We start from the raw sequence: 23,370 nt of genomic DNA on the forward strand, positions 1-23,370 counted from the left end.
ATGTTATTGGGTCTGACCAACGTGGGCTGTGTCAAGATTTGTGGTAGAATCTCTTAAGGCCTATCTAGACATCAGGAGCCACTTGCTGCATCTTATATGCATCTGCTGGGGGGCTGAGGTGAGATTCTTGTTAGGGAGCTGTGAGTTGTCTACTAATGGGGATTATTGCTTATTAACTGCACATCACACATTGATATGCAGCTTCCTTTCTTACCACACACTCTAAGCGAGATAAATGTAAAGAATTCTCAATTTGGAAGTAATAGCGATTTCTTTCCATTCTTTGCTCCAAACGACATCCAAGTTAGACAAAAGGCATCGACATCTTAGGACACACTTCATGGGCACTGGCCACGCACACCACATACATGGACTTTAGCATCTGGCAGGTGCTTGTTTCCAATAATCCTCAAGGGATATCTCCATTTGACTCACAGGAAGCTTGCCCACTTCAATGCTGCAGTTTGCACTGCATCGGCAGCAAACGTTATAATGCTGAAGCGAGCACACTGTTCAGGGATATGCACCCAGCCCAGGGACTAGACCAGGCTGCATCATTGGCCTGTTCCCTTGCTTACATAGTGATCTCTGAACTTACCTGGATGTCCACAGCATCTTTGCCTTGCATTGTCTTCATTTGTCTTTTAGTACTTTGTCCCTCCAGGCAGAGATATGAGGCTCACACCTGTTTCATTTAGCAGACACAACACCAGGAATTTCTCTTAGCATCAGCAGTCCTCAGTCAACTCAAGGTAGATAGCCTTCGGATGTGGCACCCGACAAAATAAGTCAAGGGCAGCCTCCTCTACCAGTACAAAGGGTTAGACACAGTCAGTCAGCTGCTCAGAGTGGTCAGCCAGGAAACTGTGTACATAGTAGGTGAGGGAGAGAAAGGTGAATGCACACTGTTACTTTTGGTGCATATGTGGAGGTGTTCTGAGGGGGCTAGTAGGCCATGCAGAAGAGACTGAGGGTTAGCCAGTGTTAGATGTTGACGAGGGTTAGAGTAAGTGAGGAAGGTGTTGCAGGAAATGGTGGGTACTGTAACAGAGATAGAGTGAGTGTGACGTATCAATGAGAATGTGGTGGCACTTTCACTGGCAAGGTAGAGAAGGTCATCAAACTTCTTCCTACACTCTGTGCATTCCTTCAGATGGTTGAGACAGCACTGCCCTGGATGGCAACCTGGTCCAGCTTGGCATGGTTCCAGAATAACGGTGTCTTTTGCTGGACTGGAAGAAAAGGACGTCCTGCCTCTGCATGACCCCATCCAGCAGGACCTCCATGTCCCTGCCTATAAAGAGAAACACCAATTTTCCATTGACTACCATGACCTGGGCGAATGTTAGCAACCATGCAGGATAGCTCCTGTCTGGGTGCACAATGTCTTTTTAAAGATGGTGTTGTACAAGGGATGTTGGTCAATTTTGGGATATCCAGTAAATGGTGAGTTGTTTTAGAAGTGTCACATGGTACGAGAATATGTGAGACAGGCACCATTAGGCGGGGTAGGTAGTAAATCAGGTAGGTTTTGTAAAATAAGGCAATAGATATCACCACGTATCATGATGTAAAGCCCTCTGAAAAACTTATCAAAATGATACTTAGCAAAAGAAATTAAGATTCAGCCCTTGATCAGTCAAGGCAGGTTGCATTCTGGGATTTGACTTGTGTAGTATTACTATTGGATGGGATCATCAGATGAGCTAGAAGTTAGTGCAGCCTGCAGGTACAGATGCCAATTGAGAGCAATCGGTTGAAGGCTCTGATAAATCACTCTACAACAGGTCAGTTCACGCAGGTTGATAGGTGATAACTAGTTTAAACAGTTTGAATGATGATTGTAGAAGGAAAACATCAAGTCAACACAAAGTATCAGATAGACACCAATGCCTTATGCAACATCATTACCTTCACTTACCTGAGTTGGCTCAACTTACTGATCCAAAACTGAAGTCCTAGAAAGTAAGTTTGAAACTTTTTGTTTGGAATCATACTTGTTCTGAAAGGACAGGTTACACTGAAACCAATATAATGTCAAGAACAAAAATCAGGAGCTCCAGATGATAGATGACAAAAGCAAATGCCATTCATCTCAGTTGGAGCAAGTCTGAGACATGGACTGCTAATTCTCAACCTGCCAAAAAGGCATTTGCAATATGTTTCAGCACGCTAAATTATTGTCTACCAAATAAATTCCAGCAGAGTACAACTAAATGTTTACATGTTTAGGATGTCTTCTTGGAGAATATCATTCCAAATTAGATGAGAAACTTAAGACCAGTTCAGCATCTGTTGAGGAAAGCTCTAGCTGTCCTCAAGGACAGCCTAAAAGGCAAGATGGAAGAACTAGAAAAGAAGGATTTCATTAAGAAAATGACCACTTCCATAGAATGGATTCGCAGCATGACAGCAGTGAAACACCTTGGTGAGGTGAGAGTGTACATTCTTCCAAAAAACCTAAACAAAGCTCTGAAGAGGTCTCACTACCCCATGTCAACGGTCAAAGGAATTTTTGCATACTTTGACATTCAAAGGTAACATTCGAAGAATGGTTATTGATAAATGAAACTGGATGAAATCAACAGTTTTTGAACCACATTCTGGACTCCCTTTGAGAGATAAAGATAGTTCTGTGCACTGCTTAACATTTCAATGGCTTCAAAAGGGTAGCAAGGCAGACTTGAGATAGTTGGTGATCTTCTTGGAGTGGAAGTCATCTCTTAGTTTATCGATGTGGGGACATAATCGAGGAAACCATTTCTGGCCATGTTCAGGATCTAGCAACAGTTAGACAAGAGTTTGCCAGATGACCCTGAAGCTGAACAAAAAAAAGTCATAGTTAATGATCTTAGGAGAGAAATACATAGGCCATGCACAGATGAAAATGTGAAGTCTGCAGAAGTGATGTGGTAACCCACTGATGTAAAACCAATGCAGTGATTTGTTGGATTTATTAAATATTTAGAAAATCCTTGTCCAGTTTATTATCAGACTGCAAACCATCATGACAACTGTTCTGATCTCAGCTGATGTTACTCTGGATAAGTCAGATCCCAGATTGAAAGATAATAAAATGTGAGGCTGGATGAACACAGCAGGCCAAGCAGCATCTCAGGAACACAAAAGCTGACGTTTCGGGCCTAGACCCTTCATCAGAGCCTTCCTCTGATGAAGGGTCTAGGCCCGAAACGTCAGCTTTTGTGCTCCTGAGATGCTGCTTGGCCTGCTGTGTTCATCCAGCCTCACATTTTATTATCTTGGAATCTCCAGCATCTGCAGTTCCCATTATCCCAGATTGAAATCTAGCTTGATAGATAGTAGATAGCAGGAACCGCAGATGCTGGAGAATTTGAGATAACAAGGTGTAGAGCTGGATGAACACAGCAGGCCAAGCAGCATCAGAGGAGCAGGAAGGCTGACGAGAAGGGTCTAGGCCCGAAACGTCAGCCTCCCTGCTCTTCTGATGCTGCTTGGCCTGTGTGTTGATAGATCATACTTTGTTTTGTTTTGGTTTTAATGAAATGGTTTCTCATAAATATGCAATATTGAAAATTTGATTTCAACAATAAAACAGAAGTCTATTTCACATAATAAATGAAAACAAAATAGGATAAACCTAAGCTTTTTATGCATCACACAAATTTAGTGATTTGGTAAGACATGGAACTATTTTCCCAAAATATTACCTTACAAATTCCAACAACACCCCTGTACAGTCCCCAAAGATGGCAATCAACCAGAAGGTCAGTCTCATGCTTGGAAACAGACTGGAGGGGTCCTGTAGTCAAAGCAGTTACTCAGTCTGTGTTTGGTCTTCCCACTATTCAGGAGACTGCGTTATATAAGAAATGTTATAGATTAGATTGAAAGAACCTCCAGTAAAACACTCCATTTGATGGGTGTGTTTGGGCCCTTGAACAGAAGGGAGGAAGTAGGTTACATTTCCTGCAATTTCATGGGAATAGGCCTGGGGAGGGGGATGAAATGCTGGGGTGACAGTGAAATAGACCAGGGTGGCTTGGAGGGATTGGTTCTTTTAGTATGATGACAGGGATAGGGAGAGAAGACATGTTTGGTGTTAGAATCACACTTGAGCTGCTGCAAATGGTAGAGGATGATCCTTAAAATATGGAGTCAGGTGGGTGAAAGTGAGGACAAGAGAGCCCTATCAAATTTCTGGGAGAGAGGCTAGAGGTGGCAACAGTGAAGGGTAGATTAAAGGGATTGGTTAATAGCGATGCAGTGGTAGGCTTTTAAGGGAACAGTTCTGAATGTACGGACCATACCTTGTATAGTGCTCACACTAAAGAAAAGTTCCTTTTTCAACACCACTGGTTCTGAAAGCTATTTCCCTATCACACATTGCACTGCCAATGATGTGCAATGGCACTGTGACAGAGAATAAGAAACTGCATTCATTAAAATCAAGCAAGCAGAGACGGCAACACCAGTACTTGTACATCTTGAATTCACCCTGCAGTGTGATGCAACTCCATCAGAACTTGAAGTAACCCTATTGCAGTGTGAACAACCAGCTGCATTTGCATATAGGGTTTTAACACAAATGGAATGATATTATGAGATAACAAGCCGTAGAGCTGGACGAACAAGGCAGGCCAAACAGCATCGGAGGAGCAGGAAGGCTGACGTTTTGGGCCTAAACCCTTCTTCAGAAACCTGAAACGTCAGCCTTCCTGCTCCTCTGATGCTGCTTGGCCTGCTGCTTGGCCTGCTGTGTTCATCCAGCTCTACACCTTGTTATCTCAGATTCTCCAGCATCTGCAGTTCCTACTATCTCTGGGATGATATTATGTTTTCTTTTAATTTGTGCACAGGATATCGGCATCTCTGTCTAGGCCAGCATTTGTTGCCCATCCCTAATTGCCAGTAGAGTAGTTAAAAGTCAACTACATTGCAATGGAGACGGCAAGAACTGCAGATGCTGGAGTCTGAGTCAATACAGTATGGAGCAAGAGGAACACAGCAGGTCAGGCAGCACCAGAGGAGCAGGAAAGTTGGCATTTCAAGTTGACAATCTTCATCAGGATGTTCCTCCAGCTACACATCGCAATGGGTCTGGAGTCACGTGTAGGCCAGACCAGGAAATGACAACAATTTTCTTTCCTAGAGGACATTAGCGAACCAAATGGCTTTTCCCCCAACATTCAGCAACAGTTTCATGGTCATTATTAGCTTATTAATTCCAGACTTTTATTGAATTTAAATTCCACCATCTGCTGAGTGGGATTTGAATCCAGTCTCCAGCCCATTCATTGGGTCTGTAGTTTAGCACTAACTCCAATAGGCCATCACCTCAGATCAAGAAAGTGTACTTGGCCATTACCTTTGCTTGTGAACATTTTCTCCTGAAACTACCTAAGGGACAATGTGCCAGTTGAATTCTGGCCCAAGCCACTTCAAAGTATTTTCCTCTATCTGGTACACTCTGCTCCATAGCATCTGCAAAGAATGTTACTCTAGTTACAGAGATCATCTAGTCACTACATACAAGTAAGGGAAACAGATGTGATCACTGATGTGTTGTTGAGAACAGCACTCCTGATTAAAAAAGTAGAGGTAAAATCTTCCAGATCTAATATGAAGCAGAAGCTTAGCATAGTCTGGAAGTCATCAAACTAGCTGAGACAGTGAATCCAGCAGATTTTCCCAAGTAGAGTAAATTACTCAATTAGATGCAACTAAAGAAGTGTTGCAAGAAGTAGTGAAGAAAGAATGGCTCGAAAGAATCACAGACACTTCTGTGGTCACAACAGTGTATCGGGAATACAGAGATTAATTGACTGGCATATTGTATAAAGGAAATGCAGGCATTATCCCTAACAAGGTAAATGCAGGCATTATCCCTAACAAGTTAAGAGGAAAGATGCTAAAGTGCATCCATGCAAGCCATTAAGGAATCGATTCAAGCCAGAGAAAGGCAAGAGAAGTGCTGTACTAGCCAAACATGAACAATGAAATAAAGACCACATCAGCTACAGCCTGTAATTAACACTAAGCTAAGCAAGCTAGAGAGACATCAATGACTCATGACATCTCAGACCATGGTAAAGCTCAGAGTAGACCTCCTCACTCTAACAGGTATCAAATATCTTATTATAGTAGACTGAAATTCTGATTATTGGGAGGTGGACCAGGTGAGTTTAATGATTACTGGTGACATTAAAGAATGTCTGAAAACCTATTTTGGTTGTTCTGACATTTCAGACGCCGTGATGAGAGACAGTGGACCTTAGCCCTTAATTGAAGTATACAGCTACTTTACACAAGGATTGAGAAATTCAAGGCCAAACATCTTCTCCTCACTGTCCCCAGTCAAGTGAAAAGGCTTGACTGACATTACAAATCATCAAAGGAATCATAACGAAATCAAATATAGCAAGCACAGATATATACAGGGCAATCCTGGAATGGAGAATCACACTGAAGCTGAAGCCAGAGGTAGTAAAAGCTGTAAGTGACAAAATGGAGATGAAATGACGGAAAACCAAATTTAGTTCTGACAAAGCTCCAAACCATTGCCAAAATTGAATATTGAAAAGTCCGTATAGATATATTCAAACAAGTAAGAATAATTCCTAGGGATGGACCCTCCACCTGTAGTTAACTGAAAATGTTAAAGATTATATCAAGAAAACATACAATTGTGAAAAGTTGGTGGCGTGTAGGAAGATCAACAGAATATAAAAAATAACAGATGAAGGTATCATGGGTGCTGGGAGGGTACCAAGCATTGACCTACATAACCCATAGTTTATGGTCATACATTAGCTGATATTGAGTAGAATGTCCCTTGATTCTTAAATTGATATGTAACACCTGTAAACTGAGATTCATGTAAACGATGTCTCATGGCACCCTAGGAAGCCCAAGCAATGCTATGTGATTGTGCTCCACCTCTTGGCTTTGGCCAGAGACAACAAAATGTTATCAGCTGTATTTGAACAGGCAGCCTCAGTAACCCCCATTTTGCAACAGTGGACAGCAAATTGCAAGATGTTTCAAATTTTTCCAGATCCAATCTGGAAGGGATAAAGGGCATAAAAGCTCATCCTACAGTGACCTTCACAGTCATTGCAATGTGACCTTTGCCCTGCTCTGTGGTTGTAACTGTGGTAATGGCAGGTTCAGTGAGGACATCCTTACTGACGTGAAGTGAAGTCATACCTTGTTCCTTGCTGAGCTTCAGTGAAAAGATTCCTCTCGACACCCTGGACAAATGTGGCTTCCTGCTCAGAACACTTCTCCACTCCTCTTCCATCCTGTCAACATTTGACTTGCTCTCTGTGAATTCTATGTATCTCAAATTAGACTTTCCAAGGGGAATGCATTTGAATGCGCCCACATCTGGGAAATGTGGCTCAACAAAATCTCCGACAGTTTGTACCCCTCACTCCATGAACACAATTACAGCTTGATGCAACTAAAGAAGCACAGAACAGTTGTAAATCATGGCATAGATCAGAAAACATCCAATAAAAACTAACCTTTGTGACAAACTTTGATCCAAAACTATAAGGTGAATTTGTTATTTATTTAAATGTTCTATGCAATGTGTAATAGCTTTTAAAAATGTTAGAATAAAAAAAGGACTTTTATGAGTCTTCATAAATTGTAAGGGAATCAACTGTAATTTTCTTGAATGATAAGAAACACTGGTCCTTGTGACTTGGCAACCTGTAACCTGAAAACAGTACCATTAGGAATAATGTTGGGAAAGAAGCCATGCGCCTAGACACAAAAGGTAGCTACAGACATAAATGAAAGCTACAAGTGGGGAGAATGAGTGTAAAGGCACCAATGTCAACACAAGAGAAAGCAGGCAGAAACATAAAGAGGAAAATAAATAATTCTTGTCAAGCGAAGAGGCAAGTCATTGTCAGCAAGGTGTCAGCTTTATGGCTTGGCAGAAAAGAGACAGGAACCTTTACAAGTACAGTGTCAGGTGGTCAAAAGGCTCTAAAACCTGGAAAGCTATGTGAATATCTCAATTACGCTAAAATGTTGGGTGGTTCACTGAAGTGGCCAAAGTATGTACCGGGAAGTCATTGGTTGATCTGTTGAAAAGACACTGTAGGAAGTTACATCATCAGGACTGTTTTAATGTGAAGGAGAGAGGATTCATAAAAATGTTCCTTGCTGATGATAACAATACCCAAGGATGTTGACAATGAAAGCTGTTGATGGAAAGGACTCTCGATCTACCTAACCTGAATAAGGAGCCTCATATTGTGGAAATGTATAGCCCTGTGGTGCTACATTATCTCTGAAGAATGATATGGATACTTTTGATTGTTTAGTATATATCTTGGGTGAGTTGACTATCTAAAGTGAAATGTATCTTTTTATTTGAAGCTTTATTTGCCTTTATTTCATTTGTGTTGTTTCTATTCATCTTCAAGTAAAAGGTAAAAGAAATGAAATCATGATGGCTAATTTTTCAAGTAGGAGACATTTGATACTTTTAGTTACTTTGGCCTGTGGTTTCCCACTGAGGATCCTAACTCCTGTAAGTGGTTGATGGAATTTGGCAATGCAAGACCAAGATGTAAGGTCATTGACCTTTATTGGTCAGTACATTGAATATAGGATTTGGGATGTCATGTTGCGGGTGTACAGGACATTGAATGGACCACTTTTGTAATACTGCATTCCCTCCTATAGGAAAGGTGTGGTGAAACTTGAAAGGGTTCAGAAAAGGGGTTGAAGGGTTTGAGCTATAGGGAGAGGCTAAATAGGCTGGAGCTATATTCCCTACAGTGTCAGAGGCTGAGGGGTGACCTTGCAGAAGTGTGTAAAAACATGAGGTGCACAAATAGGGTAAATAGCCAAGGCCTTTTCCCCAGGGTAGCAGAGTCCGAAACTAGAGGGCATAGGTTTAAGGTGAGAGCGCAAAGACGTAAGACAGACCTGAGGGGCAGCCTTTTCCTGCAGAAGGTGGTGTGTGTCATGGAGTGAGTTCCCAGAAGAAATTGTGGAGGTTGGTACAATTACAGCATTTAGAAGACACCTGGATAGGCATATGAATAGGAAGGATTTAGAGGGATGTGGGAAATGATGACAAATGGGACGAGATTAACTTAGGATATCTCTGTCTCTGATCGTGTTTTTGGGATCCTTAAGATGTCTCTGATCGTGTTTTTGGGATTCTTAAGAGGAAGGGGGAGCAGCCCCAAGTCATGGTCCACTTAGGCACCAACGACATAGGTAGGAAGAGAGGTGGGGATTTAAGGCAGAAATTCAGGCAGCCAGGATGGAAGCTTAGAGCTAGGACGAACAGAGTTGTTGTCTCTGGTTTGTTGCTCGTGCCAAGTGCTAGTGAGGCGAGGAATAGGGAGAGAGAGGAGTTGAACACGTGGCTACAGGGATGGTGCAGGAGGGAGGGTTTTGGGTTCTTGGATAATTGGGGCTCTTTCTGGGGTAGGTGGGACCTCTACAAGCAGCATGGTCTTCACCTGAACCAGAGGGGTACCAATATCCTGGGGGCGGGGGGGGGGGGGTGGAATTCGCTAAGGCTATTTGGGTGGGTTTAAACTAATTCAGCAGGGGGATGGGCACCAAAATTGTAGTTCGAGTATAGAAAAAGTTGAGAGTAGGGTGGTCCGAAATAAAGTTTCAGGGACACAAGATGGCACCGGCAAGCAAGAAGGTGGATTGAAGTGTGTCTACTTCAATGCCAGGAGCATCTGGAATAAGGTGGGTGAACTTGCAGCATGGGTTGGTACCTGGGACTTCAATGTTGTGGCCATTTCGGAGACATGCATAGAGCAGGGACAGGAATGGTTGTTGCAGGTTCCGGGATTTAGATGTTTCAGTAAGAACAGAGAAGATGGTAAAAGAGGGGGAGGTGTGGCATTGTTGGTCAAGGACAGTATTACAGTTGCAGAAAGGATGTTTGGGGACTCATCAACTGAGGTAGTATGGGCTGAGGTTAGAAACAGGAAAGGAGAGGTCACCCTGTTGGGAGTTTTCTATAGGCCTCTGAATAGTCCCAGATATGTAGAGGAAAGGATAGCAAAGATAATTCTCAATAGGAGTGAGAGAGACAGGGTATTTGTCATGGGGGACTTCAACTTTCCAAATATTGACTGGGAAGACTATAATTTGAGTACTATAAATGGGTCAGTTTTTGTCCAGTGTGGGCAGGAGGGCTTCCTGACACAGTCTGTAGACAGGCCAACAAGGGGCGAAGCCACATTAGATTTGGTACTGGGTAATGAGCCCGGCCAGGTGTTAGATTTGGAAGTAGGTGAGCACGTTGGTGATAGCGATCATAATTCTGTTATGTTTACTTTAATGATGGAAAGGGATAGGTGTAAACCACTGGGCAAGTGTTATAGCTGGGGAAAGGCAATTATGATGAGATTAGGCAAGATTTAGGGAGCATAGGATGGGGAAGGAAACTGCAGGGGATGGGCACATTAGAAATGAGGATCTTATTCAAGGAAAAGCTCCTGTGTGTCCTAGATAAGTATGTACCTATCAGGCAGGGAGGAAGCTGTAGAGCGCGGGAGCCGTGGTTTAAGAAGGAAGTAGAATCTCTGGTCAAGAGGAAGAAGAAGGCTTATGTTAGGATGAGATGTGAAGGCTCAGTCAGGGCGCTTGAGGGTTACAAGGTAGCCGGGAAAGACCTAAAGAGAGAGCTCAGGAGAGCCAGGAGGAGACATGAGAAGTTGTTGGTGGATAGGATCAGGGTAAACTTTAAGGCTTTCTATAGGTATTTAATGAATAAAAGAATGACAAGAGTAAGATTAGAGCCAATCAAGGATAGTAGTGGGAAATTATGCGTGGAGTCAGAGGAGATAGGGGAAGCACGAAATGAATATTTTTTGACAGTATTCACTCTAGAAAACGACAATGTTGTCGAGGAGAATACTGAGATACAGGCTACTAGACTAGGTGGGATTGAGGTTCACAAGGAAGAGATATTAGAAATCCTACAGAGGGTGAAGATAGATAAGTCCCCTGGGCCGGATGGGATTTATCCTCGGATCCTCTGGGAATCCAGGGAGGAGATTGCTGAGCCTTTGGCATTGATCTTTAACTCATCACTGTCTACAGGAATAGTGCCAGAAGACTGGAGAATAGCAAATGTGGTTCCCCTGTTCAAGTAGGGGAGTAGAGACAACCCTGGTAATTATAGACCAATGAGTCTTACCTCAGTTGTTGGTAAAGTGTTGGAAAAGGTTATAAGAGATAGGATTTATAATCATCTAGAAAATAATAATTTGATTAGGGATAGTCAGCACGGTTTTGTGAAGGGTAGGCCGTGCCTCACAAACCTTATTGAGTTCTTTGAGAAGGTGACCAAACAGGTAGATGAGAGTAAACCGGTTGATGTGGTGTATATGGATTTCAGCAAGGCATTCGATAAGGTTCCCCACAGTAGACTATTGTACAAAATGCAGAGGAATGGAGTTGTGCGAAATATAGCAGTTTGGATCGGAAATTGGCTTGCTGAAAGAAGACAGAGGATGGTGGTTGATGGGAAATGTTCATCCTGGACACCAGTTACTAGTGGTGTACCGCAAGGGTCGGTGTTGGGTCCACTGCTGATCGTCATTTTTATGAACTACCTGGATGCGGGCATAGAAGGATGGTTTAGTAAATTTGCAGACGACACTAAAGTCGGTGGAGTTGTGGATAGTGATGAAGGATGTGGTTGGTTACAGAGAGACATAGATAAGCTGCAGAACTGGGCTGAGAGGTGGAAAATGGAGTTTAATGCGGACAAGTGTGAGGTGATGCACTTCGGTAGGAGTAACTGGAATGCAAAGTACTGGGCGAATGGTAAGTTTCTTGGCAGTGTAGATGAGCAGAGAGATCTTGGTGTCCATGTACAAAAGTACATTTGCCACCCAGGTTGAGAGGGTTGTTAAGAAGGCATACAGTGTTTTAGCTTTTATTAATAGCGGGATCGAGTTCCAGAACCAAGAGGTTATGGTGAAGCTGTACAAAACTCTGGTGCGGCCACACTTGGAGAATTGCGTACAGTTCTGGTCACCGCATTATAAGAAGGATGTGGAAGCTTTGGAAAGGGTGCAGAGGAGATTTTTAGGATGTTGCCTGGTATGGAGGGAAGGTCTTACGAGGAAAGGCTGAGGGACTTGAGACTGTTTTCATTAGAGAGAAGAAGGGTGAGAGGTGACTTAATTGAAACATATAAAATAATCAGAGGGTTAGATAGCGTGGATAGGGAGAGCCTTTTTCCTAGGATGGTGATGGCGAGCACGAGGGGGCATAGCTTTAAATTGAGGCGTGAAAGATATAGGACAGATGTCAGAGGTAGTTTCTTTACTCAGAGAGTAGTAAGGGTATGGAACGCTTTGCCTGCAACGGTAGTAGATTCGTCAACTTTAAGTACATTTAAGTCGTCATTGGACAAGCATATGGACGTACATGGAATAGTGTAGGTTAGATGGGCTTGAGATCGGTATGACAGGTCGGCACAACATCGAGGTCCAAAGGGCCTGTACTGTGCTGTAATGTTCTATGTTCTATCTAGTTGGCATGGATGAGTTAGACCAAAGGGTCTTCTTTTTCTATACTGTACAAGTCTAGGATCCGTAATGTTGACTGAGCTCTTCACTCTCAATTGATGTCATGAGACTGCTGAGTGTATTGAGCATTTACTGTCGATATCAGTGTAATTGAAGGTGAGAGCATGACAACTGAGCGAAGCAGAGCCATGTGGTTTGTGAAAAAAAACAAGCCAACACCAAAGCTGCAGGACATCCTCCAAATATCAAATGGCTCCCTCTCCTTCCCTGGAAATGCCCTTAATTAGTAGCGCCAGGAAATACAAGCTGTTTTGGTGTAAAGTTAGTCAAGTCGACAGAAAGGGCAGATGCCTGCCAAATACTGAGTAGGAAGATGAGTATTGTGTGATGTGAGTGTCATGTGTTCTAATGTCATGTGATCAGACCTCCAGGAATACTTCCGAGTAGAATTGGTCACAGATCTACCATTCATAGGCCAGACAAGTGAAACAATCACCTGCATTGTCTTGCAGTACTGCAGACCTGCCTGGCTCAGATATCCCATTAACAATGCTGCCACACAGAATGGGTTTATGATTTCACTACACCTAATTCATCTTGCTCAAGTTTGTTTTTAATTAAACGCATCTGACGGACTTGTTCAACAAATCTGAATGCTAAGTGCTGTTTCAGGTGCATGTGTAGTAATTTGTAAAGTGGTTGTTATTTGATGCCTATGGGCATGCTAATGCTTCTATTAAACCATCAAGGCTTTTTGCCATGGCAGGAAGGACAGGAATGTACTCATCCATTTTCTACACTCCCCCACCCCGTCCTTTGTTCAGACACTTGTGTGGCTGCTGATGATAATGATTCTGAGGAAATGTCCAGATTTATCACAGCAAACAACCACACACATACCATCCTTATATCTATCAACCTTCTGGCCAGTCTGCTGATTTTATGGGCTTGTATTCGCTGATTATGTTTTCAAAATGCTGGAGACATAACTTTCTACCATTGAGGAGATTTGTGAGTGCTCTGCTAACCCATTAATGCATTCATTAGAGTCACAGTTAAGTGAGAGATGGCTGTGGACAGGCAACTGCCGAACAGCTCCACAATGGCATTGTTCATGAAGTGAATGATTTCTTGCTTCTTTGCTTTCATTATGCCTGAAATGGCTTAATTACTGGAATGTTTGTGTGCACTGATCTATCTCATTATCTGCTGTACGTAAAATTCTGATGCATTTTATAATGCTGCTGGAAACAGCGATTGCATTTTCCCCTCGTCTGTTTATTGGAATAGATGCATCAAATACTTAGGGAATCATAAAAATTTCAGCACAGAAGTGAACTATTTGACCCATTGTACTAGTGCTAGCTTCACAGCAAAGGCTGTAGCCCTGTTTCCCTCTTTCTTTAGACTTACTCCCTTAGTGTCCTTGAACCTTTTATTAATCTGCTGACCCTTTACCCCCTCCATTTGATTTTGTAGAAGAGAGTGACTTAGGCATTCAGCTACATGAATTTTTGAAGACTACATACAGACAAAATAGTTAAAAATGTATTTGGCATGCTTGCTTTCATCACTCAGTTCTCTGTGGATAGCAGTTGGAAGTCATGTTGAAATTGTACAGGACATCGATGAGGCCTCTTTTGGAATACTCTGTCCAATTCTCATTGCCCAGTTAAAGGAAGGATATTACTAAACTAGAGAGGGTTCAAAAGAGATTTACCAGGATGTTGCTGGGTATGGAAGGTTTGAGCTACAGAGAAAGGCTGGGATCTTTCTCACTGGAGCATAAGTGGTTGAGGCTGACCTTGCATGGGTTTATAAAATCAAGAGGGGTATAGATAGAGCTAATGGTAGGTGTCTTTTCTGTAGGGTAGGAGATCTCAAGATTGGGGGCCACATATTTTTAAGGTGAGAGGAGAGAAATTTTGGAAAGACATGAGGAGCAAATGTTTTACATAGAGGGTGGTTCATGTGTAGAATGAACTTTCTGAGGAAGTGATGGATGTGGGTACACTTACAAAGTTTAAAGCTATGTTTGGATGAGGGATATGGACCAGGAGCACGTAGGACTAGTTTAGTTTGGGATTATGCTTGGCATGGACTGGTTGAACCGAAAGGTCCATTTCAATGCTGTATGACTATATGACTCGATTATTGGGCCGTACTAGATTGTCTGATAGGATGGTGGATACAAATCTATCAGTTGCTTTCAAGGCAAAATAGAAACATTGGAACACATTGCTGAATTTTTCCAGAAATCAACTGTCATTTTTATTGAGTTTTATGCTGGGTTTCTCTTTGTGAGACCTGCAGAATTTCCTGTGCAATCACCCCAAACTCACCTAGATATCACACTCCTATAGCACCCATCTCATCCAATATTAGTGAAATTTTCCCACTTGCTGTAGGCAGAAGCACTCACCAGTCCTGGGATATCCTGGGATCCCTGATGTCAGACCCATATTTAAAAGTCCGTTACATACCAGTTGGAGTACTGAGACCCTTGAGTCATCCTGCATGTTTCAAGGCATTTTCATTTTTCTAAGGCAGGCTGGGAAAACTGGAGTTCCACTCAGCAGGTAGGGATTGCTGATCCTGATGGATGGGATGGTGCACAGGAGGAAGGTCTTCTTTCTCCAAGTCCGGCAAAGGAGGCCATGTTACCCAACCCTGCCAGCCTTGTCTGAGGCTCCTGCCTAGGTCAGTGCTGACCCGCTGAGAGAGAAGTGCAGAGCAGTAACTGAAGAAGACCAATGACTTTTTCCACTCTTCCAGGGTATGTGCCACCATCTTCTTTCCTAGCTTATAGACCCGCTTTCTCTGCTACTGTATTCACCTCCCACCGAGGCTCATCCTCTTCCACTCTCACTATTAAATGCATTATCTTCCCTCTCTTGCTGTTCCCACCTCATTCCCTTATGTTACTAACCTTGCCTAACCCACTCTATAGCTTGGGACATTTCACAACTCTTAACTGATGTGCTAGCCCCTTCTAGTTCACTCAGTCCCTTCCTTTCTCGCATCCACAATGAAAATGGCCCTCAGTAAGGTCTAAAGAGCCAGGATGTGGGGTGCTGTGCCCAACATTTGGCTCACAGAACTTAGAACATAGAACATTACAGCACAGTACAGGCCCTTCGGCCCTTGATGTTGTGCTGACCTGTCATACCGATCTCAAGCCCATCTAACCTACACTACTCCGTGTAGGTCCATATGCTTATCCAATGACGACTTAAATGTACCTAAAGTTGGCGAATCTACAACCGTTGCAGGCAAAGCGTTCCATTCCCTTACTACTCTCTGAGTAAAGAAACTACCTCTGACATCTGTCCTATATCTTTCACGCCTCAATTTAAAGCTATGCCCTCTCGTGCTCGCCATCACCATCCTAGGAAAAAGGCTCTCCCTATCCACCCTATCTAACCCTCTGATTATTTTATATGTATCAATTAAGTCACCTCTCAACCTTCTTCTCTCGAATGAAAACAGCCTCAAGTCCCTCAGCCTTTCCTCGTAAGACCTTCCCTCCATACCAAGCAACATCCTAGTAAATCTCCTCTGCACCCTTTCCAAAGCTTCCACATCCTTCTTATAATGCGGTGACCAGAACTGTACGCAGTACTCCAAGTGCAGCCGCGCCAGAGTTTTGTACAGCTGCAGCATATCCTCTTGGTTCCGGAACTCGATCCCTCTATTAATAAAAGCTGAAACACTGTATGACTTCTTAACAGCCCTGTCAACCTGGGTGGCAACTTTCAATGATCTGTGTACATGGACACCGAGATCTCTCTGCTCATCTACACTACTAAGAATCTTACCATTAGCCCAATACTTTGCCTTCTGGTTACTCCTACCAAAGTGCATCACCTCACGCTTGTCTGCATTAAACTCCATTTGCCCCCTCTCAGCCCAGCTCTGCAGCTTATCTATGTCACTCTGCAACCTACAGCATCCTTCGTCACTATCCACAACTCCACCGACCTTAGTGTCGTCTGCAAATTTACTAACCCATCCTTCTACGCCCTCATCCAGGTCATTTATAAAAATGACAAACAGCAGTGGACCCAACACCGACCCTTGTGGTACACCACTAGTAACTGGTGTCCAGGATGAACATTTCCCATCAACTACCACCCTCTGCCTTCTATCAGCAAGCCAATTTCCGATCCAAACTGCTATATCTCCCACAATTCCATTCTTCCACATTTTGTACAATAGCCTATTGTGGGGAACCTTATCGAACGCCTCGCTGAAATCCATATACACCACATCAACCGGTTTACTCTCATCTACCTGAGATAATGGGAACTGCAGATGCTGGAGATTCCAAGATAATAAAATGTGAGGCTGGATGAACACAGCAGGCCAAGCAGCATCTCAGGAGCACAAAAGCTGACGTTTCGGGCCTGGACCCTTCATCAGAGAGGGGGATGGGGGGAGGGAACTGGAATAAATAGGGAGAGAGGGGGAGGCGGACCGAAGATGGAGAGTAAAGAAGATAGGTGGAGAGGGTGTAGGTGGGGAGGTAGGGAGGGGATAGGTCAGTCCAGGGAAGACGGACAGGTCAAGGAGGTGGGATGAGGTTAGTAGGTAGCTGGGGGTGCGGCTTGGGGTGGGAGGAAGGGATGGGTGAGAGGAAGAACCGGTTAGGGAGGCAGAGACAGGTTGGATTGGTTTTGGGATGCAGTGGGTGGGGGGGAAGAGCTGGGCTGGTTGTGTGGTGCAGTGGGGGGAGGGGATGAACTGTGCTGGTTTAGGGATGCAGTGGGGGAAGGGGAGATTTTGAAACTGGTGAAGTCCACATTGATACCATATGGCTGCAGGGTTCCCAGGCGGAATATGAGTTGCTGTTCCTGCAACCTTCGGGTGGCATCATTGTGGCACCTCCGCTCAGTTCGCAACAAACAACTGCACCTCCCAGTCGCAAACCATTTCCACTCCCCCTCCCATTCTCTTGATGACATGTCCATCATGGGCCTCCTGCACTGCCACAATGATGCCACCCGAAGGTTGCAGGAACAGCAACTCATATTCCGCCTGGGAACCCTGCAGCCATATGGTATCAATGTGGACTTCACCAGTTTCAAAATCTCCCCTTCCCCCACTGCATCCCTAAACCAGCCCAGTTCATCCCCTCCCCCCACTGCACCACACAACCAGCCCAGCTCTTCCCCCCCACCCACTGCATCCCAAAACCAATCCAACCTGTCTCTGCCTCCCTAACCGGTTCTTCCTCTCACCCATCCCTTCCTCCCACCCCAAGCCGCACCCCCAGCTACCTACTAACCTCATCCCACCTCCTTGACCTGTCCGTCTTCCCTGGACTGACCTATCCCCTCCCTACCTCCCCACCTACACCCTCTCCACCTATCTTCTTTACTCTCCATCTTCGGTCCGCCTCCCCCTCTCTCCCTATTTATTCCAGTTCCCTCCCCCCATCCCCCTCTCTGATGAAGGGTCCAGGCCCGAAACGTCAGCTTTTGTGCTCCTGAGATGCTGCTTGGCCTGCTGTGTTCATCCAGCCTCACATTTTATTATCTACTCTCATCTACCTGTTTGGTCACCATCTCAAAGAACTCAATAAGGATTGTGAGGCACGGCCTACCCTTCACAAAACCGTGCTGACTATCCCTAATCAAATTATTCTTTTCAGATGATTATAAATCCTATCTCTTATAATCTTTTCCAACACCTTACCAATAACTGAAGTAAGGCTCACTGGTCTATAATTACCAGGGTTGTCTCTACTCCCCTTCTTGAACAGGGGAACCACATTTGCTATCCTCCAGTCTTCTGGCACTATTCCTGTAGACAATGATGAGTTAAAGATCAATGCTAAAGGCTCGGCAATCTAGGGCTCCTTGCCCTATGACAAGAAGTGGATTTTGAACCTCACCAGACAGTATTGGTGCCTCACCTGTGGAGATGCTAAAACACCTGTGTCCCACCAGCCAGTGAGAAGCATTGTCTATTAATGTGCTAATCTCCCACTACTGCCATTGTGACTATACTATTAACATACCACAATTTCTAGAGTTCGTGCAATTGCCCATGTCTGTTAGAAGCTGGGAAGATTCTGTTTGTGACATCAGGAGCAGGCCACTCAGCCCCTTGAGCCTGCTCCACCACTTTAGATGAACATGGCTTTTTCAACATTTTTTATCCACACTATCCCTATTGCTCTTTATGCTGCAGTAATCAGAAATCTGTCAATGTCTAACTTACTAAAAAAGTGAGCTTCAATTGATAAGAACTTACTTAATAAAGGAGACAAAGTATACTGGGGTAAGTGGACAAATGGTGTTGAGACAACAGTCAGATCAGCCATCAGCTTATTAAATGACAGAACAGGCTTGAAGGAACCAAATGGGCTATTCCAACACTTAATTCATGAAGAAAGTGCAGGAATATTGGAAAACATTAGGGGTGGATCCAACTGAGTTGTTTTTCCAAAGAACAGACTCAATAATCTTTATTATAGCTGACCCACTGTATGACTATGTTTCCGTAATATGTACTTTAATAACATTTTTATGTAGTTGATTATCCCCAAGTCACTTAATTCATTACACTACTGCGAAAGTTTCCTCACATCAGCCATCTAAAATCCCCCCCTCCCTACATGAAGGGACCTTGGAACTTTGCATTGTGGCTTCCACTTTGGTGCAATGTTGTCAGTGTTTTGGACACTTCATCCAGGTTATACATTAAAGACACTTCACTCAAACACTTGTTGGTGAGGCAGACAAAGGGATACAGAATGTGGTTTACAATACAACTTAATTTTATTAACAAAATATTCCTTATTAAAAGCTTATTAACTTATGTCTGTTAAATAGTGCGCATTTACCAAATTCCTACAACATTTACTCTTTATCTATCTCTATCCACCTGACAAATGATATTGCCCACAACAATCCATGCGTTTTGAGCTGGGCTGTTGGAATTTTGTTCCTGTCTGGCATAAGGCTGGTTGTCTTCCACGAAAGTGGGTCTCACAGACCAGGGTGGATCTTCTCCTGGGTCTTGTGTTGCCTCATTGCGATCTGCCTGGAGTTTTTACTGTGAGTCTTTGCTGAGGGAGTAGCTTCCGTGTGCATGTTTTTATCCCCCTTGCCCTGACTTTCCAGAATGATCTGTGATCTTTGGCCAATGGGGTCATGAATCAGATTCAAAATATTCCAATGAGGTTGCACCAATGCCTTTCACTGTTGTAAAATGCATATCCTCAGAGTTACCTAGCAAGAGCAATACCAGAATATGTTATGGACCAGACCAGGCCTTCTCAAAATACTTTAAGAAGGTAGCCTAAACACAGCTTTTTCTTATTTTACATGCAAATATAAAGTGCAATTCCACTGGTCAAACTACTCAGCATTAGGCAAAACACAATTTATTTAAATACTACAGTTAAAACACAATGAAAGAAAGATGAGCTTAGAATAACTTAACTCTATTGGAAAATTTAACTGAATAGATACAGTAGCTATGAATAATTAAATGTTCCAATATAGTAACATCCCATAAACACACCCTTTGGCAAAAAGGCAAACTCGGAAATCAGATTTTCTTACATGGAGGCAGTAGGTAGAGAAACCCCAGCTTCTATCTGTAACTGGGAGAGCGTAAAATAGCTTCTACTTCTTCAAAAATTCTCTGGAATCTAAAAGCTAAAACTAAACCAGGAATCCTGGTCTGTGAGAGCTGGCCACACCCAACCAGGCTGCTTCTATTGTTCCAACTTTAAAACAAAACCTAAGGCATCACAAGCCGCTAATGTTACCACAAAGTAATCGTCACCTTTTGTTCAATCTTTCTCTTAAAAAGAAATAAGGACAAAATACACCACTTAAAGCCACAGCATCATCACAAATACATAAGCCAAATGTCTCAATGAGCTTCTCAAAATAAATTCCATTTCAAGTGATGTGACTGCTCTGTATAAGATTAGAAACTTGCTGATAGCCTTCACCTTATAAGGCTGAAGGAAGGCTTTAAAAAGGAACCCTTCCAACATATGAGGCTAGAACAATTGATTGTTAATAATATGGATCGATCGCCTCAGTAAAATTGCAGCAGCTTGATTTTTTTGCCATAAAATATCTCAAACTTGTCCATTCTTAGGCAATTGCTCCCATGAGAGCAATTCTGGCTGCATCCTGGCAATGCACCACCGAAGATCATGCCAAGTTTTGGCAAGAGATTCAGAAAGAGCAGTATTTAAACAAAAACACACTAATTCAACTGTCGCAAGTATCATTAATCATGCACAATTGAATATTAAAAATTATTGATATCAAACATTGGCACTTTCCATGTTCCTTAACATTAAAACATCCCAGAAATGTGTACTCCCCACCAAACCTATCACTTCAGTTTCTAGCACAACTTTGCACATATTTTCTTGCTGAAGGTAAGATTTATTAGGCATCAGGTGATTGGAAAATGGACACGTAGTGCGGCAGGTTAGCATATCACAAGATGTAAGAGGTACTCTACCTCAATGCTAATTTAGAACATTACATGGTCTATTAGTAACCATTTGAAGGGCCTCATTCTGCCACCACTGGCATTATTGCCTAGGCCAGTATTTATTGCCCATCCCTAATTGCCCTTGAGAGGGTGGTGGTAAGCTCCCCTCTTAAACCACTACAGCCCATTTAATGTAGGTAGACCTGCATTATCGTTAGTGAGAGAACTGCAGGATTTTGATCAATGACACTGAAGGAACAGCGATATCTTTTCAAGTCGGGATAGTGAGTGGTTTGGAGGGGAACTTACAAGTGGTGACGTTTCCATGCATCTGCTGCCCTTGTCTTTGTGGATGGCAGGGATTGTGGGTTTGGAAGGTGAAAGAAAATTTGTAAAGAGAAGTCAAGTTTGACAAATTTGCTAGAGTTCTTTGAGGATATAACAAGCAGAGTTGATAAAGGGGAAACCACAGATTTAGTGTACTTGGATTTCCAGAAAGCATCAATAAGGCATCATATAAAAGGTTATTGTGCAAAGTAGGAGCTCATGGTATTAGCATGGATTGGGGATTGGTTAAAATGCAGAACACCTTGGGTCAGGATTAACACATCTTTTTCAGGTTGGAAAGATGTAATGAGTGAAGTCCCAAAAGGATCAGTTTTAGAGCCTCAATTATTTAATATTTATACTAATGATTTAGGGGAAAAGAAACAGCGTAAAGTATCTAAAATCTGCTGATGGCCAAAAAATAAGCAGGTCACCTTGTGTTAAGGAAATGAGGAATCTGCAAGGTGTTGTGGATAATGTGAGTGAGTGGGCATAAACTTGGCAGATAGCGATGATCTTTTTGTCCTCACTGTCCATGGGCATAGTGCTGGAAGATTGTAGAGTGGCAAACGTCATTCCCTTGTTCAAAAAAGGGAATAGGGATAACCCTGGAAATTACAGGCCAGTGAGTCTTACTTCAGTGATGGGCAAATTATTGGAAAGGGCTCTGAGAGATAGGATTTATGATCATTTGGATAGGCACAGTTTGATTCATAATGGTCAGCATGGATTTGTGAGGGGTAGATCATGCTTCACAAACCTTTTGTGAATTCTTTGAAGAGGTGACCAAACACGTGGGTGAAGATAGAGTAGTGGATGTGGTATGCATGGATTTAAGTAAGGTGTTTGATAAGGTTCCCCATGGTAGTTTATGAAAAAGAGGCGTGGGATAGGGGGAAATGTGGCAGATTGGATTCAGAATCGACTGACTCTTAGAAGACAAAGGGTGGTAGTGGATGGAAAATATTCAACATGGTGCCCAGTTACTAGTGGTGTACCACAAATATCTGTTCTGGGTCATCTTCTATTTGTGATTTTTGTAAATGATTTGGATGTAGGAGTGGAAGAGTGGATTAATAAGTTCGCAGTCGATGCGAAAGTAGGTTGAGTTGTGGATAATGTGGAGGGCTGTTCTGGGTTACAAAGGGACATTGATAGGATGCAGAGCTGGGCTGAGAAGTGGCAGATGGAGTTTAACCCTGGAAAGTGTGAGATGATTCATTTTGAAAGGACAAACTTGAAAGCAGAATGCATGGTTAATGGAAATATTCTTAGCAGTGTGGAGGAGCAAAGGGATCTTGGGATTCATGTCTACTGTTCCCTGAAAGCTGCCGTTCAGGTGGATAGAGTTGTTAAGAAAGCATATGGTGTGTTAGCTTTCACTAATAGAGGGATTAAGTTCAAGAGTTGTGAAGTTCTGCTCCAGCTATACAAAAGCCTGGCTCGGCCACATTTGGAGTATTGTGTCTATTTCTGGTCACCTCATTACAGGAAAGATGTGGAAGCATTAGAAAAGGTGCAAAGGAGATTTGGCCTGGAATGGACGGAAGGTGTTACGAGGAAAGGTTGAGACAGCTAGGGCCCTTCTCTTTAGAACGATGAAGGAAGAGAGGTAACTTGATAGAGGTGTACAAAATGATCCAAGGTATAGATAGAGTTGATGGCCAGAGACTTTTTCCTAGGGTGGAAGTAGCTATTAGGAGGGTACATAGTTTTAAAGTGAGTGGAGGTAGGTACAGGGGAGACATCAGAGGCGGGTTCTTTACTCAGAGAATGGTAGGGGTGTGGAATGCATTGCCAGAGAGGGTAGTGGAGTCAGCATTATTAGGGGCATTTAAGTGGCTATTAGATTGGTATATGGATGATAGTATAAGGTAGGGGTGGAGGTTAGGTGGGTCATGAGTTCAAAGTGAGAGGAGGAAAGTTTAAGGGAGATATGCATGGAAAGTTCTTTACGCAGAGGTTGGTGGGCACCTGGAATGCGTTGCCAGTGGAGGTGGTAGACGCAAACACGTTAGCGTCTTTTAAGATATATTTGGACAGGTACGTG

The sequence above is a fragment of the Stegostoma tigrinum genome, chromosome 3, assembly GCF_030684315.1.
Source record: "Stegostoma tigrinum isolate sSteTig4 chromosome 3, sSteTig4.hap1, whole genome shotgun sequence".
Taxonomy (NCBI): Eukaryota; Metazoa; Chordata; class Chondrichthyes; order Orectolobiformes; family Stegostomatidae; genus Stegostoma; species Stegostoma tigrinum.